This window comes from Chlamydotis macqueenii, chromosome 14, assembly GCF_036417535.1.
Source record: "Chlamydotis macqueenii isolate bChlMac1 chromosome 14, bChlMac1.mat, whole genome shotgun sequence".
In the NCBI taxonomy this organism is placed as follows: domain Eukaryota; kingdom Metazoa; phylum Chordata; class Aves; order Otidiformes; family Otididae; genus Chlamydotis; species Chlamydotis macqueenii.
Genome location: NC_141569.1, coordinates 16,623,287 through 16,636,240, shown reverse-complemented (window position 1 = coordinate 16,636,240; position 12,954 = coordinate 16,623,287).

The following is a 12,954-nucleotide window of genomic DNA, read 5'->3' as shown; positions in this document are numbered from 1 at the left end:
TATTTAGTATTTTGTTTTCCTAATCTGTCTTCTGAGTCCAAACTCATGTTTTGTTGTTTTGCTTTATCGATCCTAAAATTAACAATGGTAAACAGTCCAGTATAAATCACCTTGCTAAGATTAAGCTCTTTCATGGTCTGTCTTATAAAACATCTCTTGGGAGTCATTGAATGTTTTTTTGTACTCAAATAAGTAACAAATAGCCTTGATTCCATGGGTGAACAGAACACACGTAGTTATTTAACAGTACTAAGTGAAGTTAACTAACAAAGTAAGACAATTAACTCAGTGAGATATCTCAAGTAAATATGAGAATTTGAGTTTAATCTCTGGATATGTATCCACAAGTGAAACTGTTCTATTTTTATTGTAATAAGGAAGAGAAAATAGAGCTGACACTTCTGTCAGCTATGTGCTTGGCTCAGCCACAGGCATCACAGTTGCAAGCATTTGAGGTGTTTAAGATGCGCTGTCCATGCTGTAGCATTCAGAATTACTCTGCCTGCAGAGTTCAAATTTACAAAGAGTGTGAAAAGAGTGTATAGAAAATTAGATCTATTGCTTTCTGCTTCCATCACTTTTATCATATCAGATGCAGTGAGGAATTTAAAAACTGAATTCAGATCAGTGCAAGTGACTCCTCCACATATAGGCAACTGGGGAGCTCCAGCAGCCTATTTCCAGCCGACTGTCTACTACAAGAAGCCCACCAGAAGTCCATAAAGCCTACCATAAGCCCATGTTACATTGTAAATGCAGAGGCACTGTCTGGGTTTCAGATGAGACGTGGCAGAGATTGCACATATGACATGGAACAGATAGTTCTATTGAAAATGTTGAAAGTGGCTGAAATTTAGTAAGAATAAGTCTTCAGGTCTTCAGTTGTTCAGGTCTTCTCTTTCAGCAAGCTGGTTTACTGAAGAGGAAGATGGAATCCTTTTCTCTTCACCCTTATGTTAACTGTGACTCTCCCACTGATATCAGAGTTATGTGTTGAAGAAGATATTATTGCTTCTGTTGCTTAGTTATTTGCTGCATGGGACTTAAGTCTTTCATTGCATTTAACAGGGAGTTAATGGCCCTTGAAATGCTCTCTGGAGATACTTAAATCTCAGGCTTTAGGTACTGTCCTAAAGCCCACTGGCACTGACCCTGATCCTAAGACCCTCATCACCCAGTGACCAAACTGCCACTCTGAACATACTTCTTCTGCAGTAACTACAGTTTTCTGAGAATGGCAAGCAAAACTTCATGAAGATTTGCAAAATCTTATGGCTTTGGAGCAGAGTAAGAGCTGATTGTCCATATCTAAGTAATGAAGGGAAAGTATTCATTTGTATGGAGAATGTAGGACAAAACTCGCTGTCAATAATTGCCTTTAACTGAGGATTTATTAGTCACTATCGGAGTCTTAAGACTTTTAAGACTAAACTGAACTCTTTAAATTCAAATGTCTATATTTTAGCTCAGTCACAATTAATTCTTTTATTCTCCTTGAAGGGCAGCTTAATAACTATTAAGTAGCTTTTATTCCTAGAAGATAAATCAACTTATGAAATGCTGTATCAGGGAGTCACAAACATGAGATTTAAGTGAATCTTAACTATTGGGGGAACGAAAAACAGTCTTTATGCTCAGTATTAATAGTCTCTCTTTGCCCATTTAAGAGACCTTCTACAGTAAAGCCCATTAAACTGGTGATAACAATTTTTCAAAACAGGTTGAATTAAATGTTAAAATTTCCATCTGTGTTGAGCTTCTGTTTCTGACAGAAGAAAATTAAAAGTAAGATTAATATAAACGTTAAGCAACTACTTCCTATACCTGTGAAAGAGCTTGGATGTGGAAATTACTTTCCCTTGTTAGCAACCGGTCAATGATTCAGCTACCTAGAATGGGGCCATTTCATCCACCATAGAAAGAGTGAGCAGAAATTCCCAGCATCGTTTTGAGGAAAGGTTTTTAATTGTCTTAGGCTGAACACCCCTAGCAGTCTTTTGGACCAGAGAAGTTATTTTCTTACTGCATTCACCTTTGCTGACAGAGGATATAGCACACTCCTTCCGTTCTACTAAGCACTCGCCATTATTGCAACATCAACAAAATTTATAACGTTCTGAGCACCATATAGTTAGGCAGGCTGCCTCCAAGCCCGTTGTCATAATTCTCTCAGAAATGATATAATTTTAAACAAATGCAATCCCAAATGTTCCCTTTAGTTATCATCACAAAACAATGCATGAAAATGCTGCTTGCTACAGCTGACATGATGACGGATGGTGGCCCACTGAAAAGACCACTCACTTTCTTAAAATGCAAATACCTGCATACAAAACCTGAAAACAGCTAATGAGCAATTGCCCTTGGAAACACATGAGACAGAAGACATTCCATCCTGTTCCTTTATATATTCAGGAGCATGACTTCTCGGTAATTCACCAGAGCCATCACTCACAGTATGATTCATTAGATGTTAAAATGTTTGAAGTTGTCATATATAAGACGACAAATGTGCAAACTAGATACGCAGCTGTGATGAATCTGCAGAAGATGAACAAAGCAGACTTTCATGCTATTCAGAAAGTTCAGAAAACGCTTTAAAAACTCCCCAAACCACCACAACACTCCCACATAGGGATGTCCCAGCATAGCAAAAGGTTTCATATACCGTTTGTCACAACAAATGTATCTGTTTAATTCTCAAGTAAATGTTCTACAGTAAATTGTCAGATCTTGTCACTAAAGCCTAAAATAAAAGAAAAACTTCCAAGTAATCATACTATACATCTTAGCTATTCTGCCTAAAATGTTTTGTTTGACCAAGTGTGAAGGGTTTTTCAATATATTATTAAACTGCGTTAAAAAAAGAAAATAGTTCTGCCCTAGTTCTGACTAGCCATACAATATACTTTCAGACACTGCACAGCAGTGGAAGATTCTCTAAAATACAGACTGTATCACCTGAGAACTCAGAAATGTTCCTTCTTGAGGACTAAATATCTATGTTTGCATGAAGTCTCTAAGTAAAGCCATTGCAAACTGTGCCTTGAAAACTGGTATGTTCTGGCCTTCCAATACTCAAATTGAAGAGATTTCATTTCAGAAAGTTGTGTTTTCTAGAAGAGATTTGGATTAATGACAAATGATGATCAAAAGGATGCTGTTCTAACGGTGACCAGCAACCTTCAGCTGTACATCCAGTCTGTGCTATACTTTTGGGAAGTATGCTGAGGAATATTAGATAATAAACTAACCTTGCTAGTTCAACTAACAAGGATTCAAATTATATTTCTGTACCGTGTTATGCCACCATTTAGAAATGGAGACAAAATAGTTGTGAAACAAAGAAAGTGGTCAAAGGAAGTGAACAGTTCTACATCAGTGTATCTCTTTCTTCTAATGTGCATGTCATCACAGATATATATATATCTATTTCTTTTATCCATGTAGTGTCTCTGCAGAGCCTAAAAAGCTTGTAGATTCAACTGATGTCCACATCATGCTATGAGATTAAAGGAGATGGCGTATAAAGACAAAATACAGGAATGACTTATACACTCCGTGAAAGCATTTTGTTCCACACCATTGTAAAGAGTCTTTTGATTATGGAGTAAGGATCTAATTTCACAAGCCTTTCATGTAAATAATTCAGCTGTAAGAAACCACACCAGGCTTTCTTTTTGATGCCTTGCAATATGTGTGCAACAGCAATCCTAACAAAGCAAAAGTTCTTGTGCTTTTGAAGGATGCTGATGACTCTCCAAGAATATTTATAACTCGCCAAAGAGCCTGAGTCTATTAACTGCAGGTGCATTGTTTGAACTTTTTATTTTCCCAATCAAAATTTGCACATTTACGAGCAAACAGCTGAGTTGCTTGCGCTACCGAGACTTTGTAATTCCTTCCTTTGCTTCAAAGCAGAGACAAAAAAGAACTTTGGGTTTTCTAGCAGGTAACAGGTCCATTCACACTGTGACCCTGTGGGTGTGGCTCCTATTTCAAAGCACCTTTGCTGCCCCATGGATAGGAATATACTGCCTGCTGTGCCACACTACGGAACTATGCACACAATGGGTAAGTGAATTCACTGATTCTCACGGCTCTGCATGTGGGTGCCAAGTCACATGTCCCACTGCGGCAATCCGTGCTCGGTTAAGAGACTCTATACAAACACCACCACCTAAACATGACAGAAACCTGGAGTAGTACAAAATGGAGGGAGAGCTGTGCTATTGGAAGGGAATACAGCTCTAAGAAGAACTTGTTAGGTCACCCTGGGATGTCAAGAAAAATATTTTATTTCCTCTTCAGATCATTGTCTACTTTAGGAGAAAAAAAAAAAAGCCACACTGTGAACAAACAGGCCAGGAATTTAATACTCAGTCTCCTACAGAAAAGACAAGCCCTTACTAGAAGACTGCATTTATGTATGTCCAGAGATGAAATATTCAGGTTTTGATCAGCAATTGAATGCTCTGACACTGCTTTTTTTTCACGACAGCTTTCACAGGGCTTTGGACCCATTCCTGGTTACTGTGAAATAAAACTATCTGATCTTGAAAGCTGCCATGGAACAGAACGCGTGTCCTCCCAGTAGCTTTACTTGTCATTGACATGATTATTTCCATGCTATGCACAGGCAAAAAAAATCTGAGAGATTAAAGGACACACCTTCCCTGGACATTTCTGTTAGGTTTCTGTCCTCATTTATCCTCCACCTTTATCCCCTTCCACCCTATTGTTGTCACACCATATCATTTCAATTTGCAGCTTCTAGAGTCAGAAGTGGGCCAGAGCCTTTGGGTAACTTATAGGCTGGGTGCCCGTGCAAGCTGCCTCTCTCCACTGCGTCTCGCTCAAGGCTGTACGGGTGGCTCCCAGTAACCTGAAATCAGAAAGGGCTGCTCGATAATGGGTGATTTAAGCTTCCTGGGTTGAGTTTTAGCTCAAAGAGAAGAGGAAGAGCAGTTCCGTAGTGTGACACCAATCTTAGCGGGGAGGGAAGTTCAAAGTCCATAGCGGCATGCCCAGCTGTGTCTGAGTTGTGGTTCTCAGGAAAGGTGAGTCAGGAAAGCCATGACAGCCAAATCACAGGCTCAGGTCACAGGTATGGATACTACTGAAAATAAATACAAAGCTAATGTAAAAACTGTCCACTTCTTCCCTGATGCTCATTCCTGCTAGCCATGCCACCTTTTCATGTAAACCATCTCGTTTACTTGTGCACTGAGTTACGCAAAAAGCAAGTGATGCTTTGAATCAGTCATTTCCCTGCACAGCACCTGGAAGTCTATTTCCTCTCATTTGTGCTCTCCTTCTTGCTGGGAGGGCCCAAGCCAGTCTTCCCCACTCCTCTCACTCTGCTGTTGTGCTTATTTTTGTTGTAATTGACTGCCGTCTCCCGCCTGCTGCTTAGGGATTCAACCTGCCCGCCTTCACTTCATTATCTCATGCCCTTTAGTTTCCACTTAATGTGGACATTTGTGTGTTGGCATCTAGGCTGTGCCTTAATATATGCAGTGAATCCTTCTGATTCCGGTAACAGTCTGCTCCTGGGTGGCAGAATTACCTTATGAAATACTCCTATTCTTTTGTGCCACTTGTTTTTCTCAGGCAAGAGCTGCTTTGTTCTGTTCTGTTCTCACAACTGAATTCTTCCAGCAGCATCCTAATACAGGGATCTTCTTTTGCTTTGAAATTCTCAGAATTTGACATTTTTTTTTTCCCAGTGCTATGCAGTATTGATTTCCATAAGTTAACTTTAGTGAATGCAGTGCTTAAAAATCCAGTGAATGTGTTTGCTCTCTGTTATATGTATATGAGAGAGAAACTCAGTAAAATTTCATGCATAAAAAGACACAAGCACTAAATTTAAGAGTCTTTTTCTTGATCTAAACGTTGAAATGTACCTCCCTTACAGAAAATATCTTCAGGCATGTTAGCTGTAAGATGAATGCATGCTTAAAAGTGTAATAGATTATCACAACATAATATAGCTATTGCATAGACTTTATTTTAACAATCATGAATGTGACTACCTTGTAATTATACTATCTACATAGATAGCAAAAATACTTAATGAGCTGATGGGCGACTTACGTACACAATTTGCCTCACACTCTGCGGTGAATCTGGACTGTGTGTTATAAGACTTGGCCCAGGAAAGCTATTAAAGGATCAAGGTAGAAAGCCCACAGGGGAAATAATCTCTCCACTACTCTGAGGAGAAAGGGAAAGAGCTCTTGCCATAGCTTATGCAGCATATACAAGTCTTAGCTTGTGTACCGTAATGTTGATCCTTGTTGACTCTAAATAGTGTGTTACGTTGTACTCTTCAGGGCTCATTCCATACAGGACATCTCATAAATGTTCTGTGTAATTGGATAGGAGCACTTGTTCAAGGGAAAGACCGGAGAAAATTACCTAATAGCCCCAGTGCACGAGTCAGGTTGAAGAGCAGCACTGCAGTTGAAGAAGGAAGCTAAGCAAGATCTGCTTTACTCTTGCTTTTCTACCTGGACTCTTTGGCCCACTGGAGTAATTCTGAATTTGTGACAACTTGATCAGGAAACAATATACCAGCTCCATAACAACTTAGCTGCTGAAACAATCTTCCTGTGACTGCTGATGCAGGAGCTCTGATTATATAGAAACTGATCCAAAACCAACGAATTTACGGGGGGAGATCTGCTTCCAGCCACTTATTTGACCATAACAAGAGTTGATTAGAATGTGTGCGTGAGGTCTGTGAGAGACTGTAATGTCAATAAGCTCCAGACCCTACTGAACTAAGTAAGTAATAACCAGGACTGTGAGATGAGCTAAAAGCCTCAGATTTTTGTTGCCATACTAGGTGACCTATGTCCATCTTTCCCCTCTCACTTTCTGGCAAAGGAAAGACATGATATATGTTCTGAGAGTTCCTGTATGGGGAGAGAGGGGCAAACAGTGATGAAAATATCTGAAACTATAAGTATCAAATCTGAGTGACTGACAAAAATATTTAAATAACTCAGTTTTTACTTTTTTTTTTTTTAACAGGGGTTTCTAGACAGTATCAAAGCGGTCTTTGCTTTGCTAATGACAGACTGCATAAAGATAAGAGCATCTTCTAAACCCCAGAGTGCCTGTTAAGATGTACCTTGTGCATTGGGCCCATATAAAAGATCCTGCTCTGTCTCTCCTGTCGTGATGTCTTAGTCTGTTGAAATGGAGACATTTATGATGGGTCTCAGAACTTCTCTACCGGGGAGAGATTTGAACTGGAGCAAGAATATCATTAGATGCTGTTAGATTATGGTGACCACATTGTAGCATTTCACTAAACATCCCCTTTAGATCTCTGGTTCTTAAACAATCTGCACCTAAGTCAACAGAACAGTTTTATCTGCTGTCAAAGAAATGTGCAAAAATACTGTAGGGCACAAATACTTGGGGCAGGCAGAGGACAGGCCTTTTTGCAAATTGTCTTATTCATGATCCTATGTTGTGCCATGTATCCAGATAATGATGGGATCTCATTTTTTTCCTCTTTAGATAAATGACATCTATTCCTGTGGATCCTAACAAGGAAATTTGCATTACAATGCATGGCCTTTCTAACCTTCTGCCTGCTGTGTTTGAACTTTCCTTGATCATAACAATGATTAAAAATCTCCTGAGTGTGCAGTATTTTCTGATGTTAAACATTTTATTAGAGAAAAGTCTTAAGTTAAAACCTTAAGTTAAACAGCATGTAAAGATAATTAAATATCGAGGGGCTCACTTCCTTACATCTTCCTGTTTGGTGTATTGCTGCAGGTTTCATTGCATGTGATCAAAAGATGAATATGAAGTTCAGACAGACACAAATGGGTCATCCTCTCTTGCCTGGCTGTATCAGTATTGTGCAGCTGTAGTTGAGGTTTGCAAGATCTTTAACAAAAGTTCATTTCACATTCAGAACACAGACAGATTTGTGTTGCTGAATCCTTTTCACATCCACTTGCCACACAAAAAGCATGTGCTGAATTGAGTTCAGCCCTTAGCAACAGTTCTTCTGATAACCTTGGAAGGCAGGCTGCATGGACAGAGGACATTTTAAATCTTTAGGAGGAATACTTATTAAATAAGCCCCTACTTTCATAATAAAAGCCTAATTTTAATAAAATACTCTCGGGCATTCTATTTCAAGTAACTACTGCATTTATACAGCCAGGTGATCATCTTGCTTTTATGCTCACTTCCAGCACAATCTCAATTTATGCTGGTTTTTTTTTTTCCTTCTGACTTTTGCCCATCTTTCTTTATAATATTTTTTTTTTTCTATTTAAGTCCATGCTTGCCATCATGAAATCACGAAAATGCAGTTGCCACAACTGTTCAGATTTTGCCATTTCAATTGTTTAATTACAATGCTTCTGGGACTTTATATCCTATTCTTTATGACTCTAATGCAGATTTCATTCTGAGCAGAGGTAACAGCAGGGAACCATGGACTTGAGGTGAGATTTCACACTTTCTCTCTCTCTTTTGTGGCCCCAAAAGGTAGGGCGCTGTTGGAGGTGCACAAACAAATGTTTGGACTTTTCCTTCCCTTTCTTCAGCACCTGCACCATCCAGCAGAAATCAGACTATCGGTTTTTTTGCTCAGGCTTCCTAACAAACACAATTCAGCATTTTGGATGTCTGCTGAAAGAATCCTGTCAGTGGGCTTACACTCTTTCATTTTGTACAATATAACCTGACCTGCTCACCTTCTAAGAGTTCGTCCTGTTTAACATCGGTGATGAAGCAGCTATACAAAGAGAGATTAATGGGCATTAGGCAATATTTGTCTCTGTGTCCTCTCTGGGGCCACATAGTTTAACCACAGGGTTGGTATGCAAAAGAATCCAAGAAAAAACACATAAATTCCCTTTCAACAGATTATCATCTACTCTTACCGGTTAAGAGAATACAATGTAAGTAAAATACTGTATCACATAAAACTCCCATATGATAAAAGCAAGGCAGAAAAATCCTATTAAAGTTGAGTGTACATGAAATATTTTCAGAGACTCATCTGCATCTAGTTTTGTGGTATCATAGCTGCATAACTTTATCATTATCCTTAGCAAAACTATTCCATGTTCAATTACTATAGCCACTGAAAATATTGACTCTTATTCCTTTTAATTTTACCCTTCTGAATTTTGCCTATCACTAAGTTTGATCTTATTTTTCCTTCTTGATTCACTTCCTTTCTAAGGAAACAAATTCTTATAAGTAATAGAGACTTCCTATCATCCTGTATGTTGATATGCTGTGAGCCATCCTCTAGGAAAGCTCTGCATATCTTTCCTTGGAAATCAGTTTTGTCAGCTCACAGTGAACTTGGTGTTTCTTATCTAAATTACATCCTGGTTCCACCTGGGGTTTGGATGCTTGAAGTAGAGAACTAGATCCCTAGCAGATGTAAATCAACACACCACTATTGATTTTACTTATGTATGGTATCTTCTTATACTAGCTGATAATACAGCCTGGAATAATAGTATAAAAGATGGCTTGTGCATTTCAAGAAAGGAGGCCATTTTTTTTCTCACTGGAAGCATCCAGTCTTGTTGCTTGCATCTTTTCCTTCAGCAGCATCATTGCACAGGGGTAATGAGGCTTTCCTAAAGCTTATCCATTAATAGAAGCAGAGTTCTTGTGGTACAGGAGAGTTTCTTCCTGAATTAGCCTTCACTAGTTCAAGATATAGCTGTATGCTACCAAATCTGTATTCACATACTAGTGGATCTGATTTAGTAAAAGCTCTTCCACTATCCAGTTTCTCTGGGATTTAGCTTGGTCCCTTCTCTTCAAGCCTTGATGAAGAATTACTTAATACTTTTTCCTTAATGTTAAAGAACCACTGTGGACATGATTGAAGAAGATGTTTGTTCTGAATGCCTGCTCTGACATAAGACAAGTGTACCAGTACATTTTATGTGATTTATGTGCTAATTAGACACTTTTTCTCAGTACCCAGTCTGAGATTGGTACTACCTTTTTCCAGAAAAAAGTCAAAAGCTTCCTTAACATCTGTGCAAAATACACCTGTTTCAGTTACTAAATCTGATGTATACGAGTAAAGGCTGACACTTAAAAGCATACAAACTACAGGAACGTTAAAAACAATTGACTAACAAAAAATGTGTGTGATCCTCCATCTGAGAAGACAAAAAAGCAAGAAATACAACAGAAAAATGTTAAGTACAGCCCTTCCATGCTAGAGGAAAAATGTTTGATGCAGCAACTTAAGTGACATCAAAATTCATCAGCTAAAATAGAACATTGCTGAATAGAACAATTACAAACAACTTACAGTCCTGATAAAAAAAAAAAATACATACAAATGTAAACAAAACTTTTTTTTTCCAAGCGTAGTTCATAGAAAGAATCCACAGAAGGAAAGAGAATTTTGTTTGCCTCCCATGCAAGTAAAGAAGAGCTGAATTGTCAATGCCTTGAGCCAGTTCCTGAAGTTGTTTATACACACTGGGTTACAGCAATGACTGAAAAGTGATCAAAACACAGAGTGCAATGAGGGAGTACTTAGACTGGCATCTCTTTATAATAAAATCTGTGTTCCTGCTGTCTCTGATCAATGCATGCCATGAAATATATGTATCCCATGTACTGGGACCAAATTCTACATATAAGTGTTATAGACTATAGATGGAGTAATGGGCTAGATTCTACAATCTAGCCTGATTATGTGCAAATTCAATGTGACACACTCTTAATTTAACACATATAATTAAAGGTCACAGCAGCATTTCCTAGTTTCAGAGACTGATTTTTGTCACCCTATCTCAGCTACTTAGACACACTGTAAGGAAAATTTTATCTAGGAGAATAATCACATCATTTTTAAAACTGCTTTTCATATTGATATTTAGTGAGTAATATTCACTAAAAAGAATACAGACAGTGATTTCAGGGAGGCTGTTTTCATGAATAAGATGGCACATTGGAAATATGAATTCTAGAATTAGGCCTGACTGGCTGGATGGGTGTGGAAGACCCAGTTGTGTGCTGTGAGTGCATAATGAACGCAGTGATGCTATGGTGAAGAAAGTCACCGGATACTTGGAGTTGTGAAAACTCTTGTTCCTTACATGCGGTAGAAAGAAACCAAAATAACGAAACCTGGGCTCCTGTTGGTTGTTGCATATAGCAGTAATGCAGCCCATGCTTCCTAAGCCAGAAGAACCTTTCATAATAGATCTATCCAAGTGCCTACCTTTGCAATGCTTGGACACAGCTAACTGATTCAGTAGGGGCCCCTGAACATACTCGCTGTAGCCAGTGCCTTAGCAAAATTTTAACCGTCATATTACAGGCTGACACAGCATCCCCTCTTCTTCTACAGTATGAGACATAAGGAAAATGTAACCATAAGAAAATGTAACCTAAGCAAAAACTCCAATGGAAGATAAATATCTAAAGTAACAGTGAATGAAAGCAGGTTTCTGAAAATAATAATTAAAAAAAGCCTCATATGTAAGCTCATGAGAATAGAAGAGAAAATAAATGCTATCTAGGGTTTACCAATCAAGAAAAGTGCATGAAAAAAACAGTGCAGGTATTCTGCTGCTTATCTGAGACCTGAGTAGTCAGACCATCCTGATCTTGAAGAATAAGGTTTCCCTGAAGCTCTCTCCAAAGGTCTTCACTGAATTTGAGTGTGAATCACTTAACATTTTAGCTCTGCAGCAGAACTTGGAGAAGGAAGTCGCTAATGAGTTAAGCTACTGTATCTTGCTTCTCTGATATTCAACCTTAGTAAAATGTTTTCAAAATAAAAAGGCAAGTAATTCTCCCTCCTGCTAAGGAACCATTGCCACAAAGATGGTTATACCTCTTGAGTTTATTTTACTGCCGTGCTTCTCTTTTGGGTTCTTAAACACCCTGCCAAGTTGGGGAGCAAGAGCTTTAAAGAAAAAACAGTGGGGGAAAAGGGAAAAAACAGAAGTTGCCTCTAAGTTTACTCACAAGGTCATATCTATGTTTAAGCACTTTTCTGAACTAACTTCTGCTACTAGGACTCTGGCAACGACTGTCTCATATTTTATGTATGAACTCCAAAATCCCTGGTTGATGTTATAATATAAACTCTGGTAATTATTTTTAATGTTATGGCTGAAGATAGCAGTCAGCTACTGGATCCCATTGCTCTAACAGATGTAGACTATGAGGCTGCCCTTGTCCTGAAGCATTTACAGTCTAACTATCAGTTGAAAGAGGTCTGAGGATCAACAATCACACATCTACATGAACATGTATTTTTCTCCTCAGTTCTCCAAAGACATACACAAACCCAAATCCATACTTCATTTAAAGCCACATTTAAAGAAAATGAGATGTAGTAACTAAAGCTGAGTCTGAGGGGAGGAGAACATGTGACCAGAAGTTCCCAAGTTGCATGGGAAGTAGAGGATTAGGAAGAAATATATGTGAAAAGCTATTATTTTATTAGGTAGAACTTATTCATACAGATTGGACAATAATCAATGAAAGTCAAATAAGTACTTTCTTACAAATGTGCATCTTTAGCAAAGATAGACTTAGAGAAATAACATCAAAGGCCCACAACAGTCATGTGGACAGATGCTAGGAAAAGCATGATAAATTTGATAATCTCCAGAACAACGGTCTCTATCCTAGCTGATCAAGTCTGTGAAGTGGCAGAAAAACATTTGCTAATAACGTTAGGGTTTAGAGCAAACAAGCAGGAGTTTTTAATGATGGTATAACATAAAAATCTTTATGTCGCTTCTATTTCATACAGGAAAATCAAGTAATCAAGTACTATAAAAACAACAGAATGTATCTCATGTAAAGGTCAAAATGACATTCTGCCATCTTTAGGCTTTGCCAAAGCTGTAGGTAAAAGTTGCAATCTATATTAGAGACTGTACTGCAGCCTTAAATATAGAGGGCTCT